Below are 20,168 nucleotides of genomic sequence, written 5' to 3'. Positions count from 1 at the left end.
AAAAACTGACATCGCTGCATGAACTTGAAAGAAAACAAAATTCAATTCATGCCCGCAGCGATGAATGAAATTTTTAGTTCGTTTCCATCGTCATTCGTTCTCCCGACGCAGCGCTTTCAGGTACGGACATGTTCGGTTTCAGAAGCAAAGTGAATTTTATTTCTATGCTAGCTCTAAGAGGGATTATTGATCAAAAGTGGACCAAATATAGATTACGCAGTTCACTTATGCTCGAAAATGTAGAAGATGCTAACTTCTGACTTCAAACTGTCGACATAATAACAAATGAATGCTTTTGTTGGTGAATGAACTTATATTTCCTCTGCACTCAAGCATTCGATTCTGCATGAAATTTCAGTCAGTTGGAAAGTGAATGAATGAGGGAGGCGTTGAATCTGAATGTCGGATTCGGTAAATGCAAGCAGAAATAGGTAACTGATTTTGAAATTTCGTGGCACTGGGTTGCATAATAAACCATTTCGGGACTATCGCAAGTCTACTTGAATCCACTGGAAATCGGGTGGCTTCAAATCACATCACATCACGATAGTCACAGTTCATCCAGTTGCATCACCTACGCAATTCAGCACTGATGTCGTTTGGTTTTGCAGTACGACTTAAAACACCTAACCACCAATTGGAATTCAGATTCCCGTGGATGTGGAAGTGCGGACCAGTATTGTAAAGAGACGGCACACCATGGAAAATCCTGCTCGAATGGATCTTCTGCAATCAAATCCAACCTACAATTTGTAACAAAATCACAAATGGTTACCAGAACAATCGTTGCCGTTCAAGCAAGAGCAAATATCCACTCAGTAAAGACGGTACCTATTATATCAAAAAAACATCTTCACCAACGAGCACGCGGATCCGTAAGGGCTAAAAATATAAAAAGAGAAAAATGAGTGGAAAAAAGTTACGAGAGAACTAAAATAAAATTAAAAAACGGGTAAATTATTGAAAAATAAAACTTAAGTTACATTTTAATTTTCTTAATTTTAATATAAGTAACAAGAAATGTGCTTAAATTTTACTTTTGGGATATTTCTGTAGTATTAAATGCAAATTAGAAAAATACGTTTAGTATAATTTATATAAACATTACATAAATTAAACAAAATAAGATTAGAAAGCGCGGAGAAACTTTAGACAACATCGTGCTACTGTATATTTCGCTCGTTAACCCGCCAAAGAACCGGCACCGGAAAAAAAGAATGTCTTTCGTATTTCATTAAGTTGATACTCACATGCAAAAATGACCTATCCAATGAATACACCGTCGATCTCGACTTCTTGAGACGGCATTTAGACACGGTACTATCGCGTAAAATGACTGGGCGCAATTGGAAATCAACTATTTGTTTGTATGAAACGAAATGCCCTTGACGGGGCCCATCTTAAGGGTTGTATTTTCTTCGATCGACAATTCGCTTTAAATCACCCGAAAATCCGTCCCCTAAATCGTTGGCAGTTTGCGTGAAATCTAACTTAAACTCTTCTATTTTAATCCGTTGGGAATTCTCTTTCATTCCATCAACAATCTGCATTGAATCCGCCGTTTGCAACCCGCTTTTCAATTTGGAATATTTTGAAGATCGATTGTTTGTATGATTTTGTGTTCAATCCACTGCCAATCTGCTGTTCAATCCATCGACATTCCATTTCGATTCTTCTTTCAACTATCCACCGGCAATCCACTGTCAAGCAGCGTTTAATTAAAGTTGAAAATGTCCGACCAATCCGACGCAATCCAGTTTTAAATCCTCCAGAAATCCACGTTTCTTCCGCCGTTTTAATCTGCTCCCAGTCCAAGCAAATAAATTCAGAGATTTGTTTTCATCTATTCATCCTTGTGATTATCCGGTATTCTCTGTTTTGTCTCCATTCCTTTCTCTTCGTTTTTCTATCTCCGTCTTTTTCTGTTTCCATTGATCGACTATGGCTTTGTCGTTCTATTCTTTTTTTTTTTTGTTTTTTTGTCCTTTCCTGCTCATCTTTTTTTGTCTTTTTTGCGTTACTGATTTTTTGTTTGTTTACCTATTTTGTTGATTTTGTATTTTTTGTCTTTCTTGTCTTTTTTGTCGTTTTTGCCATTTTTGTTTTTTGATCGTTCTTGTTTGTTTTTTTGTCTTTTAGCCTTTTGGTCTGTTTCGTCGTTTTAGCCTTTTTTGTCTTTATTGACTTTTTTGTCGTTTTTGCTCTTTGTCCTTTCTGTCAATTTTGTGTTTTCTGACTTTCTTGGCTTTTTGTCGTTTTTGCCAGATCATCGTAACAGTAGTTCCTTTACGAACATAGTTTAAAGTTACTTGTTTTCTCCGAAAAATTGAATTTTTCAGTTATTCCTTATTTTCTTTCCCCCAACCGTCTGAATCAAGCTGAGATCAAACAACTTTCGAGCAGAACTTTTTCTCTCTTTTTCAACGCCCACCTGATGGTCGATCGTCTTACGTCCGTCATTTTGCTCAAAAGACGCCGCCGCTCGCTTGGATCGGACAAAAAAAATCAAAACAACAACAAAAGAAAAAAGAAAACTTGGCACACTACCGTTGTTGGCAGGGCAATAGCAGCAGCAGTTGGTAAACAAGAAAAAGTCAAGTTCCTGATTGAATTTCTTAAGGCCACCCTCACCGTTGAACCTTTCAGGATGCTGTTCAAGTCCGACGCGCAAACCTGTTGAAGCGAATTAAGTTTTTTTTTCTACCGGTAGTTCTTTAAAAACGATTGGTGGAAAATATTGGCCATCGCATCGCAGGCAAAACGGATGCACATTTATTTTTAAACAGCTTCCCCACGCTGCTGCTAACTAACCAGCCATTCATTGAGCAGAAGAGCGTCCCTGTCAGTCAACCGGGCGGTGGGAGGGGGAGCCAATCGAATAGTCAGCGTGGCGGAAAATCTGTTTTGATTGCCAATCAAAAGAAAAGCTTGTTTTTCTTTCACACTGACTATGTGTGTGTCCGCGAGACGAGCGAAGGGAAAAAGTTATTCCTATAAAAATCACGTTTTGTTATTAATCAGAATCTGTTTCAGTTGTTTTGGACTCACCTTATTGACATGCTTTTTTTTCTCTTCTATCTTTCTTTGCAGGTAAGTTCCACTGGGAATGATTGACGACTGAAAGTGGTGGCAATTTGTTCGAGATTGTGTTCTCGCGTCGATCGGCATTCCGTCAGACGTGTTAGGGTAGAATTTGTCGGTACATGTTGACAGTTCCCGGATGGTACGAGTCAGGATGGCCGAGTGGTCTAAGGCGCTACGTTCAGGTCGTAGTCTTCTCTGAAGGCGTGGGTTCGAATCCCACTTCTGACAAGTAAATATTTTATTGTTCGTTATTAGTCAATAATGGTTGTATGTACACCATCTAAAGATTTAATAGTGGTTCTACCATCCATCCTCCCAGCATTTTAATTATTTATAATCAAATTAAATTTTGGACTGATTTTTCTCTAAACATAGTGTAAATGGTTCTCTAGCATCCCTGTTACGTAACTCATAATTAATTCGGTAAGGTTGTAAGCATATTTTGGCCTGTGACTTAAAATGGGTGGTTGGTAATAGAAATAGGGTGCAGATGATCAGTTTTAGTAAAATATTTTTATACTGACTTTTGGTATATACCACGGAACCGATGTTTTGTGAAAAAGTTTTAAATTGAATTATAAACTGTTACCAAAACAATTCCAATGAGAGATTTATCTAACTTCATTCGATTCTTGCACGGAACATAAATGCGTGTCCGCTTCGCACCAATGCTACGCTCAGAAAGCTGTAAAAGTTAAAAATAGATTCATAAACCATCTCAATGCAACTTCCGAAACCAAAAATAAACAGAAAAACAACCCCTATTTTTGAAGCTTAACAGCTCTTCAGTTCTCGTATTTTGGGGTTAAAAAAAGAGATAATCATGGGAACTATTTTTAGCATGCTAGCTTACTGGAGAAGAATAGCGTTAATTTGTTTGCCCGCCCACTAATTCTACGACGGCCCCGTCAGTTCTGAACTCCTGGTATTTTATTGACGATAAGCAACAAAAAAAAAAGGCTTAACAGAATCGGGACTCGATCCCAGCACCTTCCTCATATAGATGGGTGTCAGTTACACTGTTTTAGCGTCTTTAAACATTCGGCTACTACGATCAGCGATTTCGTAGTTGGTATTATTCTAGGCGAACACTTTGTTCCTGGTTCTATTTTTAGCATGTGTGGAACATAAATTAATGCTTGTTGTAATAGGCATGGGGTATTTCCAGTTTTTCATAATGCATAATTCTTTACTAACTGCAAACTGATTTTAATTCGAATATCGAAAGAATTTATCTTTAGCAAAAAATAAGAAACAAAACAGAGGCACCTCCAGGCGATTACAAGGCGCCGCATCCGATAAACAGTTTGAATAAAAAATTTATAACTTACCCTTAAAATCAAATCTAATTGTTCGACAGTTTCCATGACAATTAATGAGTTATCGTAACAGTTAATAAATCAATAATAAATTTTAACAAATCGCCGATACCGGTGAGTAGATAGTCTTAGCTCGGATGATTATTTTGAAGCCAGAAAATTTTCGTGTTTTTCCTGAAACTTTGATCCTGATCTTTATATTGTTCTTGAAGAGCACGAATAGTAGCGGTTCGAGATGGCCTCCTTGTGGAGAGAGAATAAGAAGGATTTAAAACTAAACTAAACTCTTTTTGGTTCGAAAAAGATAATTCTGGTTTGGGACGATTATTTTGTAGATATACAGGATCAGAAGAAAGGGTTTGATACATTTATAAACTCTTCTAAATTGTCATAAATCAAGATAATTCCGTATTGACAATGTAGCATTTTTAAATACACAAAAAGCAACGGTTTTCGCTAAAAAAAATCGATACTAATGATCTGGCAAGAGATTTGCAGTTGTGGTCCATAAACCTAGTTTTTCGCCCCAAACAAAACAAGGGCAGGCAAGCAAACATTCTACCATTTCTGACAATGGAGTGGATTTTATCGTAATGGGTTTCAATTGTTCAATTGGTTCCAATTCCAACCAAAAAAGAAAGGAATCTGAATAGGGTTCAAAATATATTGGCTAAAATGGCACTTGTAATTTTTCCAATCATAACCACTGTTGTAAATATATTTATATAAATTTTTCCTCGCAAGTCACGCAGTATGTTCCTCCTTTTTCTACCTCTTTCTCAACCAAACTGCCATATCAGGATTCCATCTAACTCATTTCAGTGAGACGCCTATCATATTCATACAGATAGGTGGTTCACTTTAACCTAACCGGTACCGGTCTCATTACAGACTGTGAATTGCATGTGGGCAAAGATGACTATCGTAACAATCCCACGGGTCCAAAACCGCGCGCGCTTTCGTTCTACTTTTTTCGTCTCCTTTCGTTTTTGTGTCATCACGTATCTTCTTCTACTATCATATATCGTCATCAAAAAGAGAAACGTAATTATGCTCGCAAAACCACATAGCGTCGTTGTGATCATTTCCGCAATAGTTGTTTTTTTGTACACGCGAAAAAATGCGCACTAGAATTTGAAACGCGTTTTTGTTGGTTTCTGTTTTTCATTATTATCACAATTTTAATTGTTCATGCTTGAGACTAGAATTATGATATAACATATTTCTTCCGTAGGAGAAAGTTGAATTAAATAATTTTGTGCTATAATAAATCGAAATTTTGGATTCGACTTCGTCTCATCAGTATCCTGGTAGATAGATCATAGATCACCCTTGGATTTTTTTTCCGTGCATCTGCATGGAACGTGAAAACTTTTCCGTGAAAATGTGTTGCAGCTTTGCAACCATATTCATTGAGTATAAAAACAGCGACGACGGTGCTCCCGAGCAGCGTGGAAGAACTTTTCTAATTAACTTCTACGGGGAACACAGGGTAAACATAATAATAATAATCAAACTTATGAAAGTCACACCTGCTTGGTCACGTGTTTGTATACGTTGCTGCTTCTCCCGTGTGAAAAGGAAAACTCCACACTCGGCACAATCGGTAATCATTATATCACATACGAATGAGGTTTTAATCATGTTTGAAGCCACAGGTTGCAAATTAACATTTTTCTCTCTCTCTCTCATTCGATTGGTTAATTTTTTGCTTAAGTAATATTAGTGTAGATTTTCGTGACATTTGACTTCAATCTATCATAATAAGAAAGGGAATATTATTTCGAACTTTCATGGTCACAAACGTGATAACTTAACGAAAACATGGTTCCATATTATCCCAACTTCGTGGCCAACTTAATGAATCCCAGTTATAACTGTAAGTGAAAAGAGTGTAACTATGCGAAAATTGGCGAAGCCTCTCTCATAGGATGAATGGGTTGACAGTATTACAAACATCTTCAAGTAATATTACATGTACCAATTTAAACAAACTTACTGCATCAATTATCAGCAATTAATACTGCACATGCAAAAGGTTACACAGTTACTACAAACGAATTTATACGCGCCAAGTTAGATACACGCAGCACATATACCGTAACGATCCAACTCGTTAACATATAAACGCTCAAGCTCTGCATGATAAAACAACTCTGGTCACAAACGCGAACATGCAATTGCGATCATTCACGCTAACCTACGCCGCAAACTCGTAAATATAAAACCGTCCTTGTGATTAAGTGAACGTTTAAACAAATGCGAATATACAAACGCGTTCACAAGTGCGATTATACGAACGCGCGATCCCATGTGATTCTGAATCAATCCTTTCCGGAAGCCCCTAGCCCCGGTACTACAAGGTCTACGCCTTCAGTTGGGTCATGTGAATGGTCGCACGGTTGTACAATCGATTTTAAACATGCGAAGTTAGCCACAAACAAGCACACGCGACCGACCAACGCCTGCGCGATCAAGCTCGGTAACATATAAACGCTTGTTCTCTCGCGATCATGAAATCTCCCGGTCCCCGCATATGAACTGTGCACACTCAAGCTCGCACTCAAAATCATGGCCCGCTGCGATTGATTTTATTGGGTGATCTAGAGGTATAACAAAATTGGTTTAATTCGATTCGAGATACCACGCATCAGCTCCCTGCGGACAACAAAAATTATGGGCATGAAACCGTCTGAAATGAAACGCAAGAAAACTTCAAAAAGCAGGATTTTTTGCGTAAAGTAGACCATATTCAGTTAACAAAAGTTGAAAATTAGACGCTGAAGTCATATGATTTAAATAGAATCTAATTTCTACCACTTTTAATTGCTATTAGTTCTTGAAAAGAGCGTAAAAAATAATGATTTCGTAGGTTTAATTATCTTAATTAATTAATTAATTAATTAATTAATTAATTAATTAATTTAATTAGTTTGTCCCATGTGGAAATTCCTTCTAAGTTTCTAAGATTACCGGAGACCAGGTACCACTTACTTCGGTTTTGTAACAGCACCAGAATTTTCACTGGCCGAAGCAAAGAGTTCTTGACGGAGCGAACCCCATAGTTCGCAATTAAGGCCCTTGTTGGAAACTACACCATCAATCTCTACCTACCGGGCGGGTACATAGACAAGATACTTCTTCGTTCACGGCCAAGTGGTATTTAGTAAAAATCTCGCATGTATCGATGATGTTAAATGGCTTATTTTTGCCCTCATTCATGTTTGTTATTTGACTTTTATTGGTTTAGTTTTTCGATTAAAATACACTGAAAGAAATATTCAGCTTGGATAAGGAATTTTTTTTTTCAAGTTACTTTTTTTCCTTGTATGTGCAAAACTTGAATTTTTGACGGTAGGTAGGGAACATAATTACCTATCTCTTGGAACAAAATTTCATCAAAATCAAAGATGGAGTTTTTTTTGCAAATCAACTTTAAATTTTTAAATTTTGTTTTGAAATACTTGATTTTTTCTAAACGCAATTGCTTGCGAACCAGAATTTTCACTGGGCGAAGCAAAGGGTTCTTGAACCCCATACTTCGCAATTAAGGCCCTTGTTGTTGACTACACCATCAATCTCTACTTACCGGGCGGGTACATAGACAAGATACTTCTTCGTACACGGCCAAGTGGCATTTAGTAAAAATCTCGCATGTATCGATGATGCTAAATGGCTTATTTTTGCCATCATTCATGTTTGTTATTTGACTTTTATAGGTTTAGTTTTTCGATTAAAATACACTGAAAGAAATATTTTGCCTGGATAAGGAATTTTTTTTTCCATTAACTTTATTTCCTTGAAAGTGCCCAACTTGAATTTTTGACGGTAGGTAGGGAACATAATTACCTATCTTGGAACAAAATTTCATCCAAATCAAAGATGGAGTTTTTTTGTAAATCAACTTTAAATTTTGTTTTAAAATGCTTGATTTTTTCTGAACGCAATTGCTTGCGAACCAGAATTTTCACTAGGCGAAGCAAAGGGTTCTTGAAGGCGCGAACCCCATACTTCGCAATTAGGACCTTTGTTGGAGACTACACCATCAATCTCAACTTACCGGGCGGGTACATATAGACAAGATACTTCTTCGTACACGGCCAAGTGGCATTTAGTAAAAATCTCGCATGTATCGATGATGTTAAATGGCTTATTTTTGCCCTCATTCATGTTTGTTATTTGACTTTTATTGGTTTAGTTTTTCGATTAAAATACACTGAAAGAAATATTTTGCCTGGATAAGGAAAATTTTTTTTCAAATAACTTTATTTCCTTGAAAGTGCCCAACTTGAATTTTTGACGTTAGGTAGGGAACAAAATTTCATCCAAATCGAAAATGGAGTTTTTTTGTAAATCAACTTTAAATTTTTAAATTTTGTTTTGAAATGCTTAATTTTTTCTAGACGCAATTACTTGCGAACCAGAATTTTCACTGGCCGAAGCAAAGGGTTCTTGACGGAGCGAACCCCATAGTTCGCAATTAAGGCCCTTGTTGGAAACTACACCATCAATCTCTATCTACCGGGCGGGTACATAGACAAGATACTTCTTCGTACACGGCCAAGTGGCATTTAGTAAAAATCTCGCATGTATCGATGATGCTAAATGGCTTATTTTTGCCATCATTCATGTTTGTTATTTGACTTTTATTGGTTTAGTTTTTCGATTAAAATACACTGAAAGAAATATTTTGCCTGGATAAGGAAATTTTTTTTTCAAATAACTTTATTTCCTTGAAAGTGCCCAACTTGAATTTTTGACGGTAGGTAGGGAACATAATTACCTATCTCTTGGAACAAAATTTCATCAAAATCAAAGATGGAGTTTTTTTGTAAATCAACTTTAAATTTTTAAAATCGATTTTTACAGTGTAGGAGTCGATAAAGAATTTTCTCAATATTTTAATTCAAAAATTTGTCTAATTTTGTGAAAATCACTCCTGCAACATTTTTTCGGTAGGATTTGTCATTTTTAGACTATAGCCATTTGAAAAAAAAAAATGGTAAAAAAAGTTTGATCCTTTTCATAAGACAAATAATTTTTGAAAAAACAAAGTATGCGAAGTGGTATTTTGTGACAAAGTCTTCAGGTACAGAAAGATTTAGCGCGAAATTCGTCTAAAGCAATATTCAATACAGGTGTTGCAATACTTAATAAAGCGATTTTATACTCTTGACGGATGGTTAATTATAGGTAATCGATTTGGCATACTGGGCGCTACTTGAATAGTTTTATTCAACATGATACATGATAAAAAGATTTTATTGAAAACGACCTGACTGTTTGTTGACAAACATTAACTGCCAAAAAATTACATATTATCCTAAAGAATCTGAATTGTTCAATATAGTCCAGTTTTTATATCTAATCGTAAAAACTGTATCCAATTTTTTAACGTTTTTCATTGGTCTTTCACTACAACTACATCCTAACAGTGCTATATTTCTACAAAATAATTTTTCGTTTCAGTTTATGTTCCATAACTTAAATATAGAAATTGAAGTTTATTTTGCGGTTTGTAATATCTGGTCTAAGTTGAAATTTCTAACCTTTTGAAGCCACCACCCTTCAATATTAACGTTATCCTATCAACACGGTGTGGTACCGATTGCATCACAGCTCTAACTAGGGTTGCCATTATTTTTCAAAGAAAATCTGGCAGTTCAACTAAAAATATCTGACAAAATCTGTCACTCATTTACATTTACAAAATGTATACTATCATTTTAGTTACTGTCTATAATTTAAAAAATCCGACAGCATGATAGGTTCATCTTTTTGTCTACAAGCTGCAAAAAACTATCTCTGCCAGATAAATCGGTCATAATAGCATCTCTGGTTCTAATACGCTAACTTTTGAAGGACCGAGGAAAACTACCCAGTGTCCCGGTTCGAGATGTCTTGCCAATTCGAGGTTGACCTGTGGGTCGCTGATGATCCGTTTGCCATAAATTAAGCCGCCAAAATGAAACTCAATTCGACCTAAAATATTTTCTCGAAGACACCGACCTCTAGTTTTCGACGTCGACGGTAGCAGTAGTAGTAGTGAAGAGTAAGATTCAAGTAAGATGCCACATGAGAAAATCAGCGGAATAGCTGGTTCGACGGTGAATGCCAAAAGCAACAGACGAGCAAAACTAGGCTAGGAGCCGAATGCCTACAGAGGCTACATCTTAGAACAGCAAACGGAATGGCAAACTGAAAAACAAACAAACATTCCTGTAAAAAAACGTCGGTTTCGCGGAAAATGTATTTGTGGACACAGAATGAAACTCTGCCAGGGAAGACGAGCCCCTTTTTTGTTCCGGCTTATAAGGGAATTTCATATGTTCATATTTTGTAAAAATCGGGCTAACAATCTCCGAGAAACTAATGTGAGTCTGGTAATTTTCAAAGATGGCCATTTTCCCCGGGACTGCCGGAACCTTTTATTGTGGTAGATATGACCTTAAATCAGGAATATGCCCGAAGCTCAGGACTTCCGGAATTGTCGACAGTGCACGATAACTTCAAAGGCTCTCAGGAGAAGCCATAAGTGATCTAGGTTTGCAAATCAAAATAATTTGATGTTCATTTCAAAAGATTTTGAATTTCTGAGGTATTACGATTGTAACGGTTTATATGGGAAATTCCTGTGTGACCACACTTACCAACATATACCTCCGGAACCAATGGACAGATCTGAATAACATTCATCAGCAATCAATGAGAGTATGATATCTTTCCTTTGAAATCAATTTTGTAAAAATCGGTCGAGAATTTGCTTAGGAACAGAGCCGTAGCGTGGTCTTCTGGCGCCCTTGGCGGAGTCTCAGTTTTGCGCCCCTTTGGTGTTTAAAGTTTTTCAGTTCAACCTTCAAAAAATAATTTGTCTGCATGAAAATGACACACCTACTCCCTACTTAATTCATGTTTGACTGTCGTTCATTTCACGTAAATTTGAGCCACAAATCCTTTACTGTATACAGTAAAGACCCGTTTTTATCAGCCCCTTGGTGAATTTTAGGCTGATAAAATCGCGACACATTTTCTTTCTTTTTTAGGAAACCGAAGCTCTTAAAATGTTCTTCTTTAGTCCCTAGATATAGCCTCATAGCTTTTCTTGATTATTCAACTTAAACTTCCCTTAAGGGGGTCTGACAGTGCAAAATAAAAAAAATAATATTTTTTTTGCGTATTTCGGATCTCTAAGATAAGAAAAATATGCTCAAGAAAGGATTTACTCGAATTCAACTTGGTATGTCTGCTAGAGCCCTACAAACTACCAACTATCGATATGAAGCTGATAAAATCAGAGGTAGATAAAATCGGGTGCTGATAAAATCGAGTCTTCACTGTAATAACTTTAATAAATTGAAAAATTACAAAATCTTACAATCTTTTGAATTTAAAATTTGAAAAATTCGATGGGTTTTTAAAATTTGAAATAGTCAAAAATTTAACGAATTTCAAGAAGTTTTTTTTAAAACTTTCTGAAAATGTTAATTTTAAGAATAGGGATATTTTTTCCAATTTTGAGATACCGCGAAGAGCCAATTTTGTCAGTTCCTTTTATTAGCTTTCAAAATTTCATGCATTTTAAGAATTTAGATAACTTTGAAAATTTTGAAGCCAGAATTAATTTAAAAAAATTGAATCATAAGATATTATTTTGAATTCCAGAAATTTTGAAATTTTGTCTTCCTTTTCCAAAATTGTAGACTCGAATGCTGTCACGGTCGCCAAGTAGTGAACAGAAATTAATTACTCGTCCTGCCACATAATCTTTATTAGAATAGTATTTGTTCGAAATTCAGGTGAACTATAGCAAAACACATTATACGGTATGTCAAAACTAAGTTACTTGAAGCTAACGAACACGAACAGTTCGACATTAGTTAGCTTGTGGTTCTGAATTAACGTTAGTCCAGCTTTAAACAAAAAAATACTTAATCCAGCATCCGCACCACACAACTTCGACATGTCAGCGAATTGTGAATCGAGACATGAAATCCCACCTCTGATGATAGCCTTTTATCAGTCGGATTTTTTTTTGCTTGTGTCCACTTCGCCGGTAATTCGCATGGTCGGCCATAGAAAACTTACCCCGCATACACCCCGGTCGGTCAACTGCTCCCTCGCTTCTTTGTGCAGTATAAGCATAACGTGGCGACGACGAGATGATGATGATGATGATGATGGGGATGACGCGACGATGCACAGGTTGAAAATTAATCTATTTCAATAAATGTGCAATCAAATGCAGAGATTTTCCGCTTTCCTATTCATGTGCTCTGGTCGTCTCGTGTGAGTTGTGGAAAACTCTTTTTTTCTATATATATTCCTTCCATTATTCCGCCAGAAGCAATGGCGGCTTCGGCTTATGCTTTGATGGAGAGAGCATGGAGAATACAGAAAAAAAAGTTCGCGGTAAAAACAGTGTATGACGAGAAATAATTTCATCCGGATAGGGGGGAGGTTGAACAAAAAATCAAAGGCAAAACTGTTGCTGACCATAAAAATAAATCGTTGCCGGGGAGTGAAACAGGTCGCGGTCTTTGTACGAACGAACATAAATCGCTTTCATTTTCTGACTTATAATGAGTCCCGGATCACACGGAAGAAATCCGTTCTCTATGGTGAAACGTTGCGGCTCTGATATTTGAGATGCAAATTCTGCAACGGTTTTGTAGTTTGAAAAGTTTAATTACTAAAATTGCTTCTGCGAAAATCACATTTTCCGTCCACCGCAAACCAATCCAAGATCCAGCATTGGTTCAAATTCCGGAGCAGTCTCGCTCAAAGGAAAACTTCACCGTAAAGCCTCGAGAGCCCACAAACATTCGTCTTTTATCCGGAGGCCCCCGGTCCGATATCTGCCAAAGTGCCACCACCAATTAGAAATCAATGATTTGAAAATAATACCAACTTCGTTCGGAATCCGAGCCACTTCCTTCCGACGATGTTGCGAATCGAAATTTTCTGCATTCTACCGCCGTCCCTTTCCTCCTCGCACACACACACGCAGAAACCTAGTGGCCAGATAGATTGCAAGCAACCATCAGTGCCAGTGCTTCACCGGAAACTTTCACCTCTGAACCAAAGTCCAACCATCATCCGTCAGCGAAACCTCCTGACCCTTGCCTTGTGGCGGCAACAATCCTCAGCTGTGTGAAAATACCGTACAAAAGGCTTCCTTTCGCTCCTCAGGAATTCTATGGCTTCGATATCCCCGCAGCAGCAGCAGCAGCAGCACATCATAAACAATCACAATCACTTCGGGCTTTCACTGGCTCTGTTGCTACTACTGCTGCTCCTGCTGGGTCAGTTCGAAGTGGTGTAGAGAGAAAAGGATACTTCCCGAAAGTTTGTGTACTACACCTTCCCCCCACCCGCCATCGTACTACTACTACTACTGGTGGACCAACTTCCCCGAACCACAAATATGCGAGTGGTTGACTGGTTCGTTGGTTGGTTGGCTGCTGGCAAGTCAAAGCCAGGTCAAAACAGTAGTGCGGTCGGTCCGGATGCTGGGATGCACTCGATTTGGACGCTTTTGGAAGAGCCAGATTGGGAAAGTTCAGCAGCGTATTTTCGGTGGTGAAAAACAGTGGGTGAAATGATGTTGTAATCCTGTTTGTATTCGGTAATGTAATGAGTCGATTTTAGATTGGTCGTTGATGCTGTTAGAATACTACCTACCTGACTGCTGAACAATTCTTTTAGGAATCTTGGGCAAACACAATTTTATGACTAACAATTAAAAAAAAATTATTGAGAATTTTAAGAACATTTAACCTTTTCTGGCCAAATTATCAAATAAATCAGCCATAAATCACGCAAGAACCTATCTGGTAGCGGCACTATGACAGTATTGTCGAAATGAACCATTTATTAATGAGAATGCGGGGGAATACGCATGGTTATGTCTGAGAAGATCGGAATTTTTTTACACATTCTTATGGCATATTTTGAATCTGTTTTGTAAACGAGCTACTCCAAATCGGAATTTGTGCTGGTGAATTATTCTGTTTTTTATGATTTTAGAAGCCTTTTGAGAGCAAGGGGAGGGAAGGATAACTTTGAAAAGAAAAACTCAGGATGGCCAATGTTTTCAAGATCAACAGGAAAATTCCATTTCCAAGCTTGTCTTTGAATTTCATGAAATTTTATGTTCACATTACTTGGATTCGGTGGTTTCAGATTTGGATCCGTATTAGAGCTTTTCGCAGGACCCCTTTCTTAGATTAACCAATGGTCCTAGTCATTTATGAAATTATCTCTGAAAATAATGAAGTTTGATGACCATATTTCACTATTAACTAAATTTTCAAAATTTAGAAAATTACTCGATTATCGCAAAATTTTGAAATTTCGTTATTCATAATATACTCAAAATACGGAAAGTGCTGAATATTCCTCAATTAATCAAAATTCTCAAATTCTAGCGTTCTCAAAATTCTTCAATTTCCCGAATGACCCAATTGTCCAAGTTCTCAAAATTTTCAAATTTCTCGAAATTTTCTTCTCTTTATTCTAAAAGTTTAATAATTTTCAAAATTTCAATGTTTTTAAAATATAATTGTCTTAAATATCTCATAATTCTAATAACTTCAAATTTTCCAAATTGTCCAAATAGCCCAAATTATTGAAATTATCATAATCCTCAAAATAGTCAAATATCTCAAAATTCTTATGATCCTCAAAACTCAAAATATTCACAATTTTTAATATTACCAAAATTTTTAAAAAGGGTCAAATCTGAACAAACAAAAATCGTCAAAAAAAAGTCAATTTTGGTCAAAAAATTTTTTTTTGGGATTACATCAAATTTTTACGCTTTATGCATTTTGAAGTCATTTGGCATCAAAAATACCAGCCCGATTTTGAAGTTTCCCCCCTTTGAACAAAAAAGTCCAAAAAAGAACTTTCATTAAAAAAATTTTTTCTCGAGATTCCATCAAATCTCGACGTTTCATGCATTTTAAAGTCATTTGGAATCGAAAATGCAAATTCGATTTTGAAATTTTCCTTTACTCTCCCCCCTTTGAACAAAAATCGTCAAAAAAAGTCAATTTTCGTCAAAAATTTTTTTCGAGATTTCATCAAATTTTGACGCTTTACGCATTTTGAAGTCATTTGGCATCAAAAATACCAGCCCGATTTTGAAATTTTCCCCCCTTTGAACAAAAAAGTCCAAAAAAGAACTTTCGTTAAAAAAATTTTTTCTCGAGATTCCATCACATCTAGACGTTTCATGCAGTTTAAAGTCATTTGGCATCAAAAATACAAATTCGATTTTCAAATTTTCCAAAAATCTTCAAAAAAGTCAATTTTCGGTAAAATTTTTTTGCGAGATTTCATCAAATTTTGACGCTTTATGCATTTTAAAGTCATTTGGCACTAAAACACCAGCTCGATTTGGAAATTTTTGCCCCTTTGAACAAAAAAAGTTCAAAAGAGAACTTTGGTTAAAAAAAAATTTTCTCGAGATTCCATCAAATCTCGACGTTTCATGCATGAAATTCTAAAAATTGCCAATACAGTGATGACTCGCTTTTTCATCCCCACGGTGCATTTCAGGCTGCGCAAATGGGGACGTATTTTTTCTATGTGCTTATATTAAATTTATTATTTGGCGTCAATGGTGTCAACCCCCTAGGTTTTGTGGTGCTAAATTTAACCAAAAAAAATTATTTTTATTTTTGCATATTTGCATCTATCTTTAAGGAATGAAAACTATGCTCAAGATAGGATTTACTCGAATTGTGCTTGGTTCGTCCGCTAGGGACCGTCAAACAGATTTTCGTATGAGGCTAACAAAAAGTAGACAAAATCGAGGGGTGACGAAATCGGGTTTTCACGGTCTTTTTCAATTTCTAAAAATTATTCTAATAAATTGATTTTTTTTTCGAATTTTCTAAATCTTCGAAATTTTCTTTTTTTTTGCTAATTTTCAAAATTCACAAAACTTTACAAAATTTTTAACTATTCCAAAATTACCAAAATACTTTCTCAAAATATTAAAGTTCTCAAAAGTCTCAGAATTCTTAAAATTTAAAAATTCTCCATAACATTAAAAAAATCAATATTTTTAAAAAATTTCATGATTCTCGTAATTTTAAAAATTCTCAGAAATTCCAATATTCTAAAGATGCAAAAAACTCTGAACATTCTTAAAATTCCCCCAATTCTTCAATTTCTTAGATGTCGAAATTGTCCAACATGTCAAAACTCTGCACAATTCCCAAATTTTCCAAAAAAAAAACAGTTTTCCAAATTTTCATGTTTCCCAATTAACATCTCAAAATTTCACAAATTTTTCAAAATTCTCCAAATCCTTAATATATATTCTTATATTCTCCAAAATATTAAAATCCAAACAAGAATTCAGTATTCTCAATATTTTCAAAAAAAATTCATAATTCTCGTAATTTTAAAAATTTTGAAAAATGCTATCAAAAATTATTTTAAAATTCTTAAAATTCTTTTTCGAATGCCCAAGTTGTCAAAACTTTGGAATTTTTTTCAAAATTTAAATACTATAAATTTCAAAAATATTCAATGTTCTCCACATACTCAAAAAATTCGCATTTTCCAAAGTTTTCAAAATCCTTCCTCAAAAGTCTTAAAATTTTTAAAATGTTCTCTAAAATATTAAAAATTTGAAAAAAAAAACTCAAGATTCTCTAAATTTCCAAAAAAAAAATATGAACTCGCGGGAATTTCAATATTCTCAATATGCTCAAAATTCAAAAAAGTTCTAAAATTGTGACTTTTAAAATGAAAATTTAAAAATTCGAAAATTTTCTGAAATTACAAAATTCGAAAAATTCTTCCAATTTTCGCAATTCCCCAATTTGTCGAGTGTCCGTCCAAGTTGTCCAAATTGTAAAATTTCTGAAAAAATCTCAAATTTGACAGGACCCGAAAGTTTCAAATTTTTATAATTTTCTAAGTTCTTAAAACTAAAGTTTTAAAATTTAAATTTTAATGTTCTCTTAAATATTAAAAATTTGAAAAAAAAACTCAAAATTCTCTAAATTTCCAAAAAAAAATGAACTCGCGGGAATTTCAATATTTTCAATATGCTCAATATTCAAAAAAGTCTTAAAATTGTGACTATTAAAATAAAAAATGAAAAAACTTAAAATTTTAGAAATTCTCCAATTTTTTGAATGTCCAATTTGTCAAATCTATGGAAATTTCTGGAATTGTTCAAAATTTAAAATAAAAAATTCAAACATTTCCGAAATTATTCAAAATTCTCTGTTCTCCAATTTTTTTTTTCAAATTAACCGATTTGGCCAAACAGCCTAGATTTTCAAAATCATGGAAATTCTCAAAATATTCAGCTTTCTAGAAATTCGCGCAAAATACAAGATTCTTAATATTTCCAATTTTTTTTTCATAATTTTACTCTAAGCATAAATAGGTATAAATATTCAAAATTTGTAAATAAATTTAAATATTCCCAATATGCTCAAAACTCGGAAATAGCACAAAATTCTTGAAATTTTCATATTTCTGGTTTTCTCAAAGTGCTCCTATTTTCCTTAATAACTTAAATTCTTAAAATCCAAAATTTTGAAAATTTTCCAAAAGTGTCAAAACTCTGGAATATTCAAAAAAAATTTAAAATATACACACTATCAATTCACAAATTACAAAAAAAAAATAATTTTCTAAAATTATCCAAATTGTGAAAATACTAAAATTCTCTAAAATAGAAAAATTCGAAAAAATTCAAAATTCTCAATATTTTCAAAAATTTTATATAAATTTTTTTTTAATTGGGATCTTCTCAAATTTCGAATTATTCTTAAAATTCTCGAAATACTTCAATTTTCCGAATGTCAAATGTCAAAAAATTTCTGAATATCAAATGTCAAAATTTTTCAAAATTTTATTTTTTTTTAATTTTCAAATTTCTCAAGATATTAACAAATTATTAAATTAGTTCAATTTTTTCAAAAACTCGAAATTCTTAATACATTAAAATTCCCTAAATATTAAAAACTGGAATAAAATTCAAAATTCTCAATGCTTTCCAAAAAATTTCAATTTTAGTTATTTTAAAAAAAATGTGACTACATATTATTCGAAATAAAAAATGCAAAAGCTTGAAATTTTCGAAATTCTCTAAATTCTGAATGTCTAAATTGTCGAAATTCTAGAAAATTTGCAATATTCCCAATATGCTCAAAACTCGGAAAGAGCACAAAATTCTTAAAATTTTAATATTTCTGGTTTTCTCAAAGTGCTCCTATTTTCTTAAATAACCATATTGTCAAAATTCTCAAAATTTTCAAATCTCGAAATTCTTAAAATCCAAAATTTTAAAATTTTTCCAGATTGTCAAAACTCTGGAATATTCAATAGCATTTTAAAATGTACACACTATCAATTTACAAATTACAAAAACATTTAATTTTCCAAAATTATCCAAATTGTGAAAATACTAAAATTCTCTAAAATATAAAAATTGGAAAAAATTCAAAATTCTCAATATTTTCAAAAATTTGATATACATTTTTTAATTTTTAATCTTCTCAAAATTCGAATTATTCTTAAAATTCTCGAAATACTTCAATTTTCCGAATGACAAATGTCAAAAATTTTCCGAATGTCAAATGTCAAAATTTTAATTTTTTTAAAATTTTCAGATTTCTCAAGATATTAAAAAAATTAACAACAAGTTCAATATTTTAAAAAACTCAAAATTCTTAATACATTAAAATTCCCTAAAATATTAAAAACTGGAATTAAATTCAAAATTCTCAAGGTTTTCAAAAAAATTATAATTTCAGCAATTTAAAAAAAAATGTGACTACATATTATTCGAAATAAGAAATGCGAAAACTTGAAATTTTCGAAATTCTCTCTGAATGTCTAAATTCTAGAAAATTTGCATAACTTAGATTTTCAAAATTCTTACAATTTTCTTTTTTAGAAGTCCCTATACATAACCACCCCCCCCCCCCTTACCCCGTTTCTGATTTTTAATTTAATTTTTTTTAATTCAAAAAATGTGATATTTATCCAAGTATAACTATTATAGACATAGACATACTATTAATAGATATAGACAACTATTAACTCGAATTTGTCTACTAAAGATTTTCACTTGGGACTGCCAAAATCGGTTCAAAAAGTTGACAAAGGGGATGTATTTTCAAATTTCCCGAAATTTAAAACTTCTCACGATTCTAAGAATTCTAAAAACATTCTAAATTTTCCAAATTTTCAATATCCTCATATTTCTCAACAATTCTTAAAATTCTCAATTTTTTTAATTTGCAAAATTTTCAAAATAATTGCTCGAAATACTCAAAACTCAGACTTTTGATCTCCAAATTCTTAAAATTTCAAAATTCTCTAAAATATTAAAAATTCGAAAAAAAAATCAATATCCTCAATTTTCGTAATTTTTCAAATTCTCTAAAATTTCAATATTCTCAGTATGCTTAAAATCCTAAATATTGTAAATATTCATAAAATTCTAGAATTTCCTCAAATGCCTAAGCTGTCAAATCCTCGGAAAGTTCTCAAATTTTTTAAAAAAATTTAACGAGAAATTTTAAAAGTTCTCATATTTCTCAACAATTATCCAAATTCGTGAAATTTCACAAAATTCTCATATTTGCCAAAATTCTTAAAATTCTTAAAATATCAAAATTATTGAAAATTCGACAAAAATTTAAAATTCAATAAGTTCGAAATATTCTTAAAATGCTTCAACTTTCAAAATGTTCAAATTTTCCTGATTATCAAAACTCTAGACAA

At 33.7% G+C, this 20,168-nt stretch overlaps 1 protein-coding gene and 1 non-coding gene across 3 annotated transcripts in view; both read left to right on the top strand.

The window, feature by feature from the left end:
- The window catches only part of LOC131685101 (RING finger protein 17), a 519,412-nt gene that overhangs the window by 321,616 nt on the left and 177,628 nt on the right, over positions 1-20,168 (top strand). The window lies entirely within an intron of this gene.
- On the top strand, positions 3,230-3,312 carry Trnal-cag (transfer RNA leucine (anticodon CAG)). Its single transcript has one exon. It is a non-coding gene; the product is annotated as a tRNA-Leu (tRNA).

The sequence above is a fragment of the Topomyia yanbarensis genome, chromosome 1, assembly GCF_030247195.1.
Source record: "Topomyia yanbarensis strain Yona2022 chromosome 1, ASM3024719v1, whole genome shotgun sequence".
Classification (NCBI taxonomy): domain Eukaryota; kingdom Metazoa; phylum Arthropoda; class Insecta; order Diptera; family Culicidae; genus Topomyia; species Topomyia yanbarensis.
This window is presented reverse-complemented; position numbering and strand designations above follow the sequence as displayed.